This window comes from Artemia sp. Qi Xiang Cuo, chromosome 3 (genome assembly GCF_049724085.1).
Source record: "Artemia sp. Qi Xiang Cuo chromosome 3, ASM4972408v1, whole genome shotgun sequence".
NCBI classification, from domain to species: Eukaryota; Metazoa; Arthropoda; class Branchiopoda; order Anostraca; family Artemiidae; genus Artemia; species Artemia sp. Qi Xiang Cuo.
Window position 1 is genome coordinate 3,124,842 of NC_142796.1, and position 15,961 is coordinate 3,140,802.

The 15,961-nt window shown below is 32.8% G+C and overlaps 1 protein-coding gene and 1 pseudogene across 1 annotated transcript in view; one reads left to right on the top strand and one right to left on the bottom strand.

Annotated features, from left to right (window-relative positions):
* Positions 1 to 15,961, top strand: part of LOC148953655 (adenylate cyclase type 5-like) — a 244,088-nt gene that overhangs the window by 158,888 nt on the left and 69,239 nt on the right. The window lies entirely within an intron of this gene.
* Positions 1 to 15,961, bottom strand: part of LOC148953656 (52 kDa repressor of the inhibitor of the protein kinase-like) — a 53,628-nt pseudogene that overhangs the window by 23,342 nt on the left and 14,325 nt on the right.

The following is a 15,961-nucleotide window of genomic DNA, read 5'->3' on the forward strand; positions in this document are numbered from 1 at the left end:
TTTTTGTTAGAAAATTATGGAAAATACAATTCTCTGGTTCAAATGTGAAACTTAAGTCTATTTTTGAATCGAAAAATAAAACCATTTCCGTTAAATCTGAGCTAATAAAGGTTTTTTACCGTAAACTCTAGTTTCATGTATGAAAATTATGGAAAATACAATTATCTAGTTCAAATGTGAAACTTAAGTCCAGTTTTGGATACTCATAATGATGAGGACTGATGGTTCTAATTCAATATTTTTTTCATAAAAACAAACTATTTTCTTTAAAACTTCGAAATTATTCAACTTTTTTTTTTTTGTACGTATATTAAAATGACAAAATATTCTTGCGGCTCTAACAATTGTACTCTATGATTGGTCAAAGAGGCGATGTGGCTTTCCCACTGGTATTCTGTGTCTGGTTATTGACACTACCTAGTCTATTGCATGTATTAAATTAGTATTTTTTACGCAGTGGAACGATAAACACATAAGTCATATCTTAAAAAAGTGAAGATGGAGCATTTTAATAAAGTGTGTTCACATAACAAGGTTATTGTAGCATTGAATGCCGACAAGGAGATGTATTTGAACTATGAAACAAGTACAAGTGGTAGCACTATTGGAAATGTATGCATGCGTTGTCATGACAGTAAGGAATTAAATTTCTTTGGAATACCGAAAAAATTTAACTCTTATGTTGGTGGTTATGTGAGATTGAGATCTCCAGAGATGATTGCACTCAAAGAGAATGCCAACATAAAAAAATCGTTGATGATAGAGGACAACTCCTTGCTACTGTTTCAGGTAACAGTAGCTTTATTTCAGGACAACTCCTTGCTACTGTTGCAGGTAACAGTAGCTTTATTTCATTTTTTAAGGTTCATTTAGACGAGGTTACGTGCGCGCACGTAACCTCGTCTAAATTAACCTTAAAAAATGAAACAAAGCTATGTCGACTTTGCATGTCTCTCTCACTATGTATGCGTCGTCGCGGTGTAGACTCCATGTCTTTCTTGTCAATTTTATCCGATATAGCCGACAAATGATGTTGATTATGCATTTAAAGGATGTTGATAAAGCATTTATTCACTCTGATACTTAGATTTTGTCAATTTTATCCCATGTATCCAAGAAAATGATATTGATATGGAATTTAATCACTCTAATACTTAGATTTTATCAATTTTATCCGACATATCCGACAAAGGATGTTGATAATGAATTTATTCATTCTGACACTTAACTTTTGTCAATTTTATCCGATATAACTGGCAAAGGATGTTGATAAAAAAATATTCACTCTAACACTTAGATTTTGTTAATTTTAATCTATGTATCCGAGAAAAGGATGTTGATGTAGAATTTAATCACTCTGATACTTAGATTTTGTTAATTTTAACCAACAAATCCGATGAAGGATGTTGTTAAAGCATTTATTCATTCGGATATTTAAATTTTGTCAATTTTTATTCGATGCATCTGACAAAGGATGTTGATAAGAAAAAAATTATTCACTCTGTCACTTAGATTCTGTCAATTTTTTTCGATGTATCTGGCAAAGGATGTTGATAAAAAAAATTATTCACTCTGATGCTTAGATTTTGTCAATTTTATCCGACATATTCGACAAAGGATGTTGATAACGAATTTATTCACTCTGATACTTAGATTTTGTCAATTTTACCCGATGTATCTGGCAAAGGATGTTGATAAAAAAAATTTATTCACTCTAACACTTAGAATTTGTCAATTTTATCCTATGTATCCGAGAAAAGGATGTTGATATAGAATTTAGTCACTGTGATACTTAGATTTTGTCAATTTTATCCGAAATATCCGATTTAGGATATTGTTATAGCATTTATTCATTCTGAAATTTAGATTTTGTCTATTTTATCCGACATATCTGACAAAGGATGTTGATAATGAATTTATTCATTCTGAAATTCAGATTTTGTCAATTTTATCCTGTGTATCCGAGAAAAGGATGTTGATAAAAAAAAAATTTATTCACTCTGACACTTAGATTCTGTCAATTTTATCCTATGTATTTGAAAAAAGGATGTTGATATAGAATTTAGTCACTCTGATAGTTAGATTTTGTCAATTTTATTCGACAAATCCGATAAAGGATGTTGTTAAAGCATTTATTCATTCTGATATTTAAATTTTGTCAATTTTTATTCGATGTATCTGACAAAGGATGTTGATAAAAAAAATTTATTTACTCTGACACTTAGATTTTGTCAATTTTATTTGATATATCTGACAAAGGATGTTGATAAGAAAAATTATTCCCTCTGATGCTTAGATTTTGTCAATTTTATCTGACATATCCGACAAAGGATGTTGATATTGAATTTATTCACTCTGATACTTAGATTTTGTCAATTTTATCCGATGTATCTGACAAAGGATGTTGATAAAAAATTTATTCATTCTAACACTTAAAATTTGTCAATTTTATCCTATGTATCCGATAAAAGGATGTTGATATAGAATTTAGTCACACTGATACTTAGATTTTGTCAATTTTATCCGACATATCCGATAAAGGATATTGTTATAGCATATATTCATTCTGAAAATTAGATTTTGTCAATTTTATCAGATATATCCGACAAAGTATGTTTATAATTAATTTATTCACTCTGATACTTAGATTTTGTCAATTTTATCCGATGTATCTGGCAAAGGATGTTGAAAAAAAAATGTATTCACTCTAACACTTAGAATTTGTCAATTTTATCCTATGTATCCAAGATAAGGATGTTGATATAGAATTTAGTCACTCTGATCCTTAGATTTGGTCAATTTTTTCTGCCATACCCGATAAAGGATATTGTTATAGCATTTATTCATTCTGAAATTTAGATTTTTTCAATTTCGTCCGACATATCCGACAAAGGATGTTGATAATGAATTTATTCATTCTGAAATTCAGATTTCGTCAATTTTATCCTATGTATCCGAGAAAAGGATGTTGATAAAAAAATTTATTCCCTCTAACACTTAGATTCTAGTCAATTTTATCCTATATATCCGAGAATAGGGTGTTGATATAGAATTTAGTCACTCTGATACTTAGATTTTGTCAATTTTATCTGACATATCTGATAAAGGATGTTGTTAAAGCATTTATTTATTCTGAAATTTAGATTTTTTCAATTTTATTTGATGTATCTGACAAAGGATGTTGATAAAAAAAAATTATTCACTCTGGCACTTATATTTTATCAATTTTATTCTATGTATCTGGCAAAGGATGATACTTAGATTTTGTCAATTTTATCTGACATATCCGACAAAGGATGTTGATAATGAATTTATTCATTCTGAAATTTATATTTTCTCAATTTTATTCGATGTATCTGCCAAAGGATGTTGATAAAAAAAAATTATTCACTCTAACACTTAGATTTTGTCAATTTTATCCGACATGTCCGATAAGTATCCGAGAAAAGGATGTTGATAAAAAAATTTATTCACTCTGTCACTTAGATTTTGTCAATTTTATCCGACATATCCGATAAAGGATGTTGTTAAAGCATTTATTTATATTTAAATTTAGATTTTGTCAATTTTATTTGATGTATCTGACAAAGGATGTTGATAATAAAAAAAATTTATTCACTCTGGCACTTATATTTTATCAATTTTATTCGATGTATCTGGCAAAGGATATTGTTATAGCATTTATTCATTCTGAAATTTAGATTTTGTCAATTTTATCCGACATATCCGACAAAGGATATGGATAATGAATTTATTCATTCTGAAATTAAGATTTTGTCAATTTTATCCGATGTATCTGCCAAAGGATGTTGATAAAAAGAAATTTATTCACTCTGACACTTATATTTTGTCAATTTTATCCGACATATCCGACAAAGGATGTTGTTAAAGCATTTATTTATTCTGAAATTTAGATTATGTCAATTTTATCCGACATATCCGATAAAGGATGTTGTTAAAGAATTTATTCATTCTGAAATTTAGATTTTTTAAATTTTATTTGATGTATCTGGGAAAGGATTTGGTTAAAAAAAAAAATATTCAATCCGATACTTAGATTTTTTCACTTTTATATGACTTATCCAAAAGAGGATGTTGATAATGAATTCATTCATTCTTGAAATTAAGATTTTGTCAATTGTATCAGATTTATCTAGCAAAGGATATTTATAAACAATTTTATTCACTCTAACACTTAAACTTTGTCAATTTTATCCTATGTATCTGAAAAAAGGATGTTGATATAGAATTTAGTCACTCTGATGCTTAGATTATGTCAATTTTATCCGACATATCCGATAAAGGATGTTGTTAAAGCATTTATTCATTCTGAAATTTAGATTTTGTCAATTTTATTTGATGTATCTGACAAAAAATGTTGATAAAAAAAATTATTCACTCTGACACTTATATTTTGTCAATTTTATAAAACATATCCGATAAAGGATGTTGATAATGAATTTATTCACTCTGAAATTTAGATTTTGTCAATTTTATTTGATGTATCTGACAAAGAATGTTGATAAAAAAAAATGTATTCACACTGACACTTAGAATTTGTCAATTTTATCCTATGTGTCTGAGAAAAGGATGTTGATATAGAATTTAGTCACTCTGATACTTAGATTTTGTCAATTTTATCCGACATTTCCGATTAAGGATATTGTTATAGCATTTATTCATTCTGAAATTTAGATTTTGTCAATTTTATCCGACATATCCGACAAAGGATGTTGATAATGAATTTATTCATTCTGAAATTCAGATTTTGTCAATTTTATCCTATGTATCCGAGAAAAGGATGTTTATAAAAAAAATTTATTCCCCCTGACACGTAGATTTTGTCAATTTTATCCGACATTTCCGGTATAGGATGTTGTTAAAGCATTTATTTATTCTGAAATTTAGATTTTGTCAATTTTATTTGATGTGTCTGACAAAGGATGTTGATATTAAAAAAATTATTCACTCTGGCACTTATATTTTATCAATTTTATTCGATGTATCTGGCAAAGGGTGCTGTTAAAAAATATTCACTCTGATACTTAGATTTTGTCAATTTTATCCGACATATCCGACAAAGGATGTTGATAATGAATTTATTCATTCTGAAATTTAGATTTTGTCAATTTTATCCGATGTATCTGCCAAAGGATGTTGATAAAAAAATTTATTCACTCTAACACTTAGAATTTGTCAATTTTATTCTATGTATCTGAGAAAAGGATGTGGATATAGAATTTAGTCACTCTGATGCTTAGAGTATGTCAATTTTATCCGACATATCCGATAAAGGATGTTGTTAAAGCATTTATTCATTCTGAAATTTAGATTTTGTCAATTTTATTTGATATATCTGACAAAGGATGTTGATAAAAAAAATTTATTCCATCCGACATTTAGATTTTATCAATTTTATCCGACATATCCGATAAAGGATGTTGATAATGAATTTATTCATTATGATACCTAGATTTTGTCAATGTTATCCCATGTTTCTGACAATAGATGTATGCAAATTCCTTTTCTTACATCTCCAATGTTTTAATAGAGATTCTAAACGTTTGATATGCTAGCTTAGCTTACTCTAAAAATAACGAACACATAACAATGTAATATTTTTAATGAAATAATGCTATGTAGAATATTAATACAAAAATATATTATGATACATTATTAATGTCAATGATTAACTTTGGACATTTAGAATCTGTTCCATAAAATAGTCCACCATGTTCTCTGTTGATATTGTAGCTATTGTCTTCTCTTAGTTCGTGATCAGTAGAATAATCATTATTCCATTTTGAGTCATACACAATTTTTACTGATATGTCATCAACAGGCTCAATATGCTTTTCGTCTTTGATATTATTTGGTTCATTGACTGTTTGATCAATGGCAGTAACGTTTGCTGGTGCTATGTTTTTCATCGATTCATGTTTATATTTCATAGTGATATTTTCGGACAATGCCCTTTTTATTTTTCAGGCAATTTCACTGTCTATTATCACATTATTTTTACACAGGTAACAGTTTCGGCACGTAGACAAGATATGGTTTACGATATTAGTAGAAGAGTAGGCCTTTCTTTTATTGACCTTCCGTTGAATGCTAAGACCCGAATGCTGACGATTGGATATATCAGTAGGTAGTGTGTTACCTGCAACAGTAGCAAGGAGTTGTCCTCTATCATCCACAATTATTTTTATGTTGGCATTCTCTTTGAGTACAATCATCTCTGGAGATCTCAATCTCGCATAACCACCGACATAAGAGTTGAATTTTTTTGGTATTCTAATGATATGTAATTATTTATTGTAATGAAAATGCATTCATACATTTCCAATAGTGTTACCGCTTGTACTTATTTCATAGTTCAAATAATTCTTCTTGTCGGCATTCAATACTACAATAAACTTGTTATGTGAACAAACTTTATTAAAATGTTCCATCTTCACTTTTTTTTAGATATGACTTATGTGTTTATCGTTCCACTGCGTAAAAAATACTGATTTAATAAATGCAATAGACTAGGTAGTGTCTATAACCGGACATAGAATATAAGTGAAAAAGCCAAATCGCTTCTCTGAGCAATCATAGAGTACAATTGCTAGAGCCGTAAGCATATTTTGTCATTTTATGATACCTACAAAAAAAAAAAATAAAAAAATTTGAATAATTTCGAAGCTTAAAAAAAATAGTTTGTTTTTAATTCAATTAGAACCATCAGTCCTCATCATTATGAGTATTCAAAACTGGACTTAAGTTTCACATTTGAACTAGATAATTGTATTTTCCATAGTATTCGTAAAATGAAAATGGAGTTAACGTTCAAAACCATTTTTACCTCAAATTTTCTGGAAATATTTTTATTTTTCGGACCAGAAAGAGACTTAAGATTAAAATTTGAACCAGATACTTGTATTTTTCATAGTTTTATAACAAAAAAAAACTAGATTATACGGTCAAAAACCCTTATTAGCTCAGATTTGTCAGAAATAGTTTATTTTTCGATCCATAACTGGACTTAAGTTTCACATTTGAACCAGGTAATTTTATTTTCCTTAATGTTCATACAATAAACTAGAATTTACGGACAAAAACCCGTATTAGCACAAATTTTAAAGAAATAGATCTCTCAAATCAAGCTATCAAAAAATATTTGAATATATTAAGTTGTAGGCATTACTAGTTTAGAAAAACTAGAATAGTAATTTAAGTTTGTTTCATCTGATTCAAAGACATGTAAAAAAGAAGTTGAAAAAAATATATCATGTTAAAAAAAAGGGGGGGGGGGCCAAAAAGTTGGAGGGAGGGGGCGCCTTTCGAGTTTCGGGATAAGGGACCTTTTGGGAGTTGATGTCTCTGCTGGTTAGAGTCGTTGGTGCTTATGATCCTTGATGGTTCGTACTCACATACACCTTACTACTTGATTTGCAAGGATTTCTAAGGTTTATTCTGAATTTCATTATTAAAATTCTTTTCTTACCATCTACATCTCTCTTAGTATCAACTTTTTAGTATAGTAAAACGTTAGACCCTATTTTAAATTGACAATACTGTTCAAACATCACTTGTGTATTATACAGACCACATCGGAGAGGTAAAGCTATGTCAAGTCACATTGTCATTCTATCGTCATTAGCCATTGTCATAGACTGTTGTTGTTTCAAATTTATAACAAATTACCTGAGTTAACAACCCCTTCGGGGTTATCTTAACTTCTAATCGGGTTAATTTTTTTTTTCTCCCCCTTCATATGATCCAGTACCTAATTAAAGTCAATCACACATCTATTATTCAAAACATTAATTAATATCTTTCATAGTGTCCAATTTGTGAATTCCTTTTCCCTTTTTGCAAAGATGTCAATCAAAACAATTACTAAATATGCAATTTGAAAATCTCTAGTTTTCGATTTAAAAAAAACAAACAAAAACAAAAAAGTAAAGTTTAATACTCACTCTCTTTGAAAAACCGAACTAGACTATACCCACCAAACCAGACTATAACCACCAAACCAGACTATGCCCACCAAACGAGACTATACCCACAAAACCAGATTATACCTACCAAACCAGACTATACTCACCAAACCAGACTAAACCCACAAAACCGGACTATACCCACCAAACCAGACTATACCCACCAAACCAGACTATATCCTCCAGAAACCTGTCTGGTTGGCCTTGGTAAGTCAATAACCCAAATAGCACAGGACGGAACATAGTCTACCCAAAGTATAATGCCATGTGAGGGAGTTCTGAATCTCTTTGAAAAGGTGTAGAGGCGTACGCAAATAACATAGAGATTCCTATAGCTTTATGCAAATTCCATAGGTACTTACTACTAACTATGTCTTTTAGGATGACTTAATCCCTCGAAGCCCCCAGGGGGAGGGCTGAAAGTTATGAACTTTACCCAATGTTAACATCTAGTATTGGTTATTGGGAAGGATACAGACGTTTTCAGGGGGAAATGTTTCTGGTAGTGGGGGGTGGGGGTGGGTCGGGGGTTATGTGGGAGGATCTTTTCATGAAGGAAGTTTTCATGGGGGAAGGGAAATTTCTATGAAGGGGGTGCCGGATTTCCCATCATTATTTAAAAAAAATTCAGAAATTAAATATAAAAAAACAAGTTTTTCAACTGGAAGTAAGGAGCAACATCAAAACTTAAAAGGAACAAAAAAATATTAGCTATATGATTGGGTTCACCTTCTAGTCAATGCCTCGCTCTTTAAGCCAAAGATTTTTTAGTACTCTCATAAGAGCTATTTATTCCAATTAACGGCCTTTGTGATTAAGGGGTCATTTTTAAAGAATCGGAACAAAATTTTGTTTACTTATTCAATGACAGTGAACCAAAATAAAAGCTGCATTAACTAAAAAACGATCAGAAATTACATTAAATAAAACAAGTTTTTTAAACTGAAAGTAAGGAGCGACATTAAAACTTAAAACGAACAGAAACTATTCCGTATATGAAAGGGGCTGACCCCTCCTCAACGCCTTGCTCTTTACGCTAAAGTTTGACTCTGTCTCACAACTTTATTTTCTAAAACAATAAAAACTTTAGCGTAAAGAACAAGGCGTTGAGGAGGGGACAGCCCCTTTCATATACGGAATAATTTCTGTTCGTTTTAAGTTTTAATGTCACTCCTTACTTTCAGTTTAAAAAACTTGTTTTTTTAATTCAATTAATGTTAAGAAGACGAAGTCACTAAGGCTAGGAATAAGTGAAGATGAAAAGAAACCAAGATTAGAATATTAGAAGCTACAGTGATGACAGTGGTCAAATATGGCTCTAAAGCATGGACGCTCCTAAAAGCAGATGAAGATTTGCTAGACATTTTCCAGAGAAATTCCTTAAGGATTGTTCTGGGTACCCAGCTGACTGACCGTATTTCAAACAATAGGCTATACGAAAAATTTGGTTCAATACCACTATCTAGGGCTATAATAAAAGAAAGGTTGAGGTGGCTAGGGCACGTTGTGCGGATGAGAGATGACAGATTGCCGAAGATTGTTCTTTTCGGCCAACCGTCAAGGGCTAAACGGAAAGCAGGTCGTCTCCGTCTGGGGTGAGAGAAAGTCATAAAGAAAGATTTAAAGGAAATTGGAACTTCGTGGGCGGGTGTAAAAAGGGAGGCTTTCAATAGATTGGGGTGGAGGAGGATAAGCGTGCTCAGCTGTGTTGGCCTCAGGCGGCTTAGTGCTGCGGTGAGTTGTTAGTAGTAGTAGTAGTAGTATTACACAACAGTGAATTTCAACCCTTATTTCAAGATTAAGATATTATTTCCTATAAGTATCTGAAACAGTAAGTGTTTTTTGTAAGGGTTTTCAAAGTGTATCCCTACCTAAGAAAACACACAATGAGTTGTACAAGATTATGCGAGACTCCTCGCATAGTCCCTCAACCTCCATTGCTTATATCCCTAGGTGAGCCAAATGTAATCTTTTGAAGAGATAACTTTTAATGAAGAAAAAATTAAAAGTTTCTATTTTAGCTTCTTTTTGTCAGAATTTAAAAAATAGTTGTTTTTTTTTACATCGGAAAATTTTGAACGCAAGCGTCTCAGAGAAAACAAGCACAGCAATGTCAGATAATATTACACAACAAAATCATAACACTAACAGTGGAAACATAATGCTGTACAAATTTCCGTTCTATGTAAGATATTTATCCTTTTTTTTTTACTTTGCATTGATATATAAAATGAAAATATATAGATGAAGATATAATAGGAAATATATTAATTAAAACATAGAAAAGTAAACGAAAAAGTGTTGAACGTCTTAGCTTTACGACCAACAGCCTTTATCAACGAACAAAATGTAAAAAAATAAAGAATAAACTACTAAATAATAAATCACTGAACTAAAACGTAAGACGTGGAAGCATAAAAGAACTAATAAAAATACAAATAAAAGATAAAATAACGCTTCACAACAGAGAAGAAGAAAAAGAAAACATCGTTTTTCGTAAATGTTGTAAACAGCTAAAAATGGTGACAAAAACCTGTGCACATATCCAACCAAACGTCGGTATAAAAATCGATGTAAAAAGAAAAGACAGAACTCATATTTCAATTCTAAAAAATTATATAAATATGATATATCATATTTCAATAAGTTTAAGTTTTAAACAGTTCCTTAAGCTAAATTCACCCTTACCGGCTTTAACAATATTGACGATTTAGTTTCGATAAGCCTCCCCTGTCCATTTTGTTACCATGTTCAATAAATGAAAAATAGAAAAGAAAAGACCGGACAAATAAAAAGAAAAAAATACAAAATGAAACAGCCAAAAAACTAGGAAGTAACATACAAAGTTCAAAAACGAGGAATGATAAGAAGGGTGGCTGGCGTTCCCCTCCCCCCCCCCTGGCGATTACACCGGAAAAATACCCCCACGGAAAATACCCCTTCCCCCGCGGAAAATACCAGGGCAGAAAATACCCCCGGAAAATACGCCCCCGGAAAATACCCCCCACAGAAGATACCCCCGCGCAAAACACCCCCCCCCCCCGGAAAATACCATCCCGTGGAAAATAAGGCTTTCCAAATTTGAGAATTTTATTTTTAATTTCCGTATAGGGAAGGAATTTTGGTACTTGTGTATTATGCGCCACTTGCTCAAGTCTACGCTGTGTAAAACTCGAGAACACACCGGTTTCTTCGTTAGTTTCTTCGTTACTTTAAAAATAAACTTAGGCTATAAATTTGCACATTAGGGAGGGGAATAAAGTATAGCGGGTCTGCAAGTAAAATGTGTTTGGTAGCCTACAGTTATTCTGCATGCTAGATAGATAGATTAGATAAGTGTATTTTAAAGCCAAAAATACGGTCATGAACACAGTAAAATAACATAAATGAAAGGCAAAAATAACATAAACTTTGATCAGCGATGATCATTAAACACTTAAATGAAACACTAATAGTAGTACTTATTTTTTACTGATTTTTTTTTTTTATTTTTTTTTTTTAACAAAATTTCCAGATACCTCGCTATTTTTCTGTAATATTTTAGTGGCCTATACCTAGAAAGAATTTATTTATGACTTCAAACTGTCGAAATCCTTTACCCCCCCCCCCTTATGTGCAAATATGTAGCCCAAATTATATATTTCCCACATATTCTTTCATTTGTCTTTGTCTTGTCTCGCGCTAAGCTAAAAAAAAACTAACGAAGAAACCAGTTTGTTCTCGAGTTTTACACAGCGTAGACTTGAGCAAGTGGCGCATTATACACAAGTACCAAATTCCTTCCCCCTACGCAAATTAAAAAATTAAAACTCAAATAAAATTTTCAAATTTAGAAAGCCTTATTTTCCACGGGGGGGGGGGGGTATATTTCGAGGGGGTATTTACCGGGGGGTCGTTTCCGTGGGGGAGTATTTTCGGCGGGGGGTATTTTATGGGCGGTATTTTCCGGGGGGGTATTTTCCATGGGGAGGGGGGTATTTTCTGACGGGGGGGTACTTTTCGGGGGGTATTATCCACGGTGGGGGGGTATTTTCCGGGGGGTAATCGCGTTAAACGCCTAGAACCGACAAGAAGAGGTATCAGACAAAAAAACATGAAAGGATCTATATGCAAAAATTATAATCTTTGTTTGTAAAAGTCTTATATAGTTCGTCATAGCGACCAAACACTTTATAGAAATCCGATCAAGACTGAGGTTTAATAGGTGTACAGGTGTAGATGTTGGAAGGACTGGTAATTATCTTTTGACATAAGATTTCCTAACTAAATATAAGAATTATCTTTAAATTAAATAACTTTTGACAAGGTGAGGAAAATTCACATCCTAACCTGCCAAATTTCACTTCGTTTGAAAAGAAGTTTGTCTATCACAAAATACGGTTAGAATTAATTTAGAATTAGAACAGATTAAAATTATTTCAACATAATTATGTCTGCAAAAGGGGATGGATTTTTTCATTTAGCAAATCGGTGGCAATACGCTGATTTCTCATATCAACCTTTCAATAACCAAAAAGTTATTTGATCATGTCGAACTTTACTAATTAGGTTCCAGCATTTCATGTATAGCTTGTTCGAATTTTTATCTTATTCTTGAATATTATAACTATACGAAGTACAGGCACGTACGCAGGATTTTTTTTCGGGAGGGGGGGGGGCAAATACTTCAAAATCGAAGATAGAAAGCACATTATATTACGTAACATCTACAATAACTAAAAGCGCATATATCAAGAAATAGAGACTCGGCCTATATTGCAAATTGCAACCTACGAGCAGAGCTAAGAGCAAACTTTTCCAGAATCTCATCCACTGATACAGAAATATCTCGATGGACATTCAAAAGTGCCAAGCCATTTAGTCGGCCCTCATCTATTCGGCTGCGAAGATAGGTTTTTAGCCTTTTCATTGAAGAAAATGACCTTCTACACGCTGTAGAAGTAGGAATAACGCAGAAAATGCGGAGTAACATATGGGCGTTGGGAAATATGGCTCGCTTACACTCAGCCAGGCTCTGCACTGCCGTCTTTGGAAAAAGACAGGGAGCTACTTTCAGCCACTTAGCCCGCCATAGTTGAAGCTCAGCCTTCACTGCGGACTCCGAGCTTGTTAGATCTGAGGCATATAACTTGATCAGTTCTTTAACATCAGTCGTGATGATCCTATTGAAATGACGCCTACAAGCCTGAGGCATGAATATACAGTGCAGTTTGACGCCTACAAGCCTGAGGCATGAATATACAGTGCAATTTAACCGGTACATTGGCTTACCAAGGACAGTCATCTATTACTACGAAAGATACATGAGTTACCAGACGGATTTCTGAGGCATCACCCACTTTTTGGGGGCCAATCAGTGATGTTTCTAATAGCAGTACTCCATATACGATAACTTGATTAGTAATTGGATTCAAATAAAAGGAGTGATTTTCATTGTAGTTCATATTAGTAAGAGAATGGAATTCAGAGAATAGTTTATTTGAGACGATATTATTAGAGAAAATAGGTGGAACATTTACACTATTGGAGCTTGAAGGTGGAGCAGGCAGCAGCAGCAATGATAGAAGAGTACCGAACGCGGTTGTGGATATAAAATGAGGAAAAAGACTAAGCCTTGAATTGGATGATATTTATGGTAGATGTGTGATAACATTGAGTAAATTAAATTTGAGAAGTAGTTATTCTTAGCTGCGAAATTGAACATTACACCTATAAATAGATTTCAGTCAGCATTAGATGCACCAGTGAAATATATTGATGAAAACAAATTGAATCAGTAATTATTATTGTTGTAATTACAGTGAATAAAATTGTTTCTAAATCGAAGATATTTTTCTTTCTATAGTAGACTAGCGTATATTTTTTAGAGTAGAAAAAAGAATCCTGGTTAGTCTGAAGTTGGTTGTGAGAGTGTTAGGACTCTAAAAAATGGATAGATTTGGGGAAGAACGAATCATGGAGAATCTTGTGTTTATGGAAAAACGTTTGATTCTAGATGATGATTTTCTAGAGTTATCTATTCAAAAGAAGACATTTTCTCAGGGAATGCTTGTCGATATAATGAAAACTGATTCTCCATCATTAGACTATTGCATGAAGCTTTTACGTCGTGAACCATCGGCATTTACACAATTTATTGACACATTAATCACGACACAGCAAAATTATATTGTGGATATGCTTTTAAACACTAGCTTAGAAATTTAGGACTTTTTTCATGAGAAAGATGGTGTTCAAGGATGATTTACTCCTCTCTATCTCTCTCTCTATCCCACTCAATTTGTTGATAGTAGCTCAGTTTCATTTTGGCGGTGAGAGTGTCAACACATGAAAAAATGTTCCATACATGTCCACTATGCATGTACACACTGGGCAGCTGGTCATCATGTGAGAATTGTAGAATGATTGATGAGTATGATTAAAAGTGTAGATTATGCAACCTATGTAAATTGCATAGAGGATATGCTGTACAAATTAAAGGTTGTAATTCCTGTCTAGAAGTAGTGCGTGACTCTCATCCTAGACGACACCTGTTCTTAAATTGCCACTATGATAAATGTAATCAGTGGGGAATACATATCCTGGTATGGTTGGAAAGAATCCTATGCGTGATTTTAGTTTATTGCTAAGAGATTGGTATCGCCGTGGCTTTAGATTGTTCTGGGAGGAGGAGCCAGGTCAGCGATTCCACTGTTGGAGCAACAAAAGATTTTGGATTCTACGTCATCGTTGTGAGAACAATGGCTACTATGATTATAAGCCCACTGATTTTTATTTGCCTGTGACGGAATGTGATTCGAGGACACTGTTGGTGACACTGAAACTTGAGGACACTGTTTGTGGCATTGCTTCAAATAAGCAAATTGAAACATGCGAATTCTACAAAATGAATGAGAATAGTATCATTGACTATACAAATAGATATGACAGGAGTGAAGTTACACTCTACTGTAGAAAATGTGACCCTGACATTGCAGCACAACAGGATTAGTATACCGTGAATTCAGATCTAAAGAGTAAATAAGTCGTTTTTATCATGTATATACATTATTTTTATTAATAAACAATTTCACATACATTTTTAGAACATTTTATTCGTAGGGCACTAAAATCAATATTAAACACGCTTGTAAGTATATTTTCCACTAGAAAGTCGTTCAATCGAGGAAAGTCAACGTAAATGCTGAGAAATTGCTTGTAGGTATAGCCACGTCATTTGAACATGAAAATGAGTAGTGCAGGAAAGCCATATGTCATAGTCGTTAAATCCTGTACTCTTTGTTGATTTTGAAAAATAGTTTTCCCACTGATCTCAATAAAGTTGCTGATGTGTGGAGTGTAGAATTTATATGATAGGCCAATAGGATCAAGAAATTCGATGTTCTTCGCTGTCTGAAAGATGCATAGCCAATGACCGGTCTTCAAAGTCGATGGACTGCTATTAACAATCATTAGGGTATTGTTAACACCTGCAATTTTTCAATGAAGTCCGATGATATGTAATAGGACTTATACAGGGACATGTATGGATCCATATTAAATACGCTGATTATTTGGTTTGTGTTCATGGTGCTAAGTCTAGTAGAACACTGCCGTCGGGTGTGATTTCCCAATAGGTTTCAAATTGACTCAATGATATTAGCGTGATACTCTCAGTCAAAGCATTGGCAAATGTACACTCTAAGCGTACGTTCCCTGTTCGTGCTATGCTCATATCCTGGATCCCCGAGAGGTCCAAAACAATTACACCATGATTTTTTGAAAACAATGAATCGGTTATTCCATTTTCAAATAGTTGGGAGTCATGATCTAGGCATTGCCTGGTGAACTCATAGAGAGTTCTATAGGATTTCTTATCAAATGATAGAGTGTACAGAGGAATACCATTAACTTTGCACTCAAGACTAGATAGACTGAAAAAATTAAAATCATGGGGGGATGCAGTTCAGAATCTAACGGCACTGCCACTCTTCACA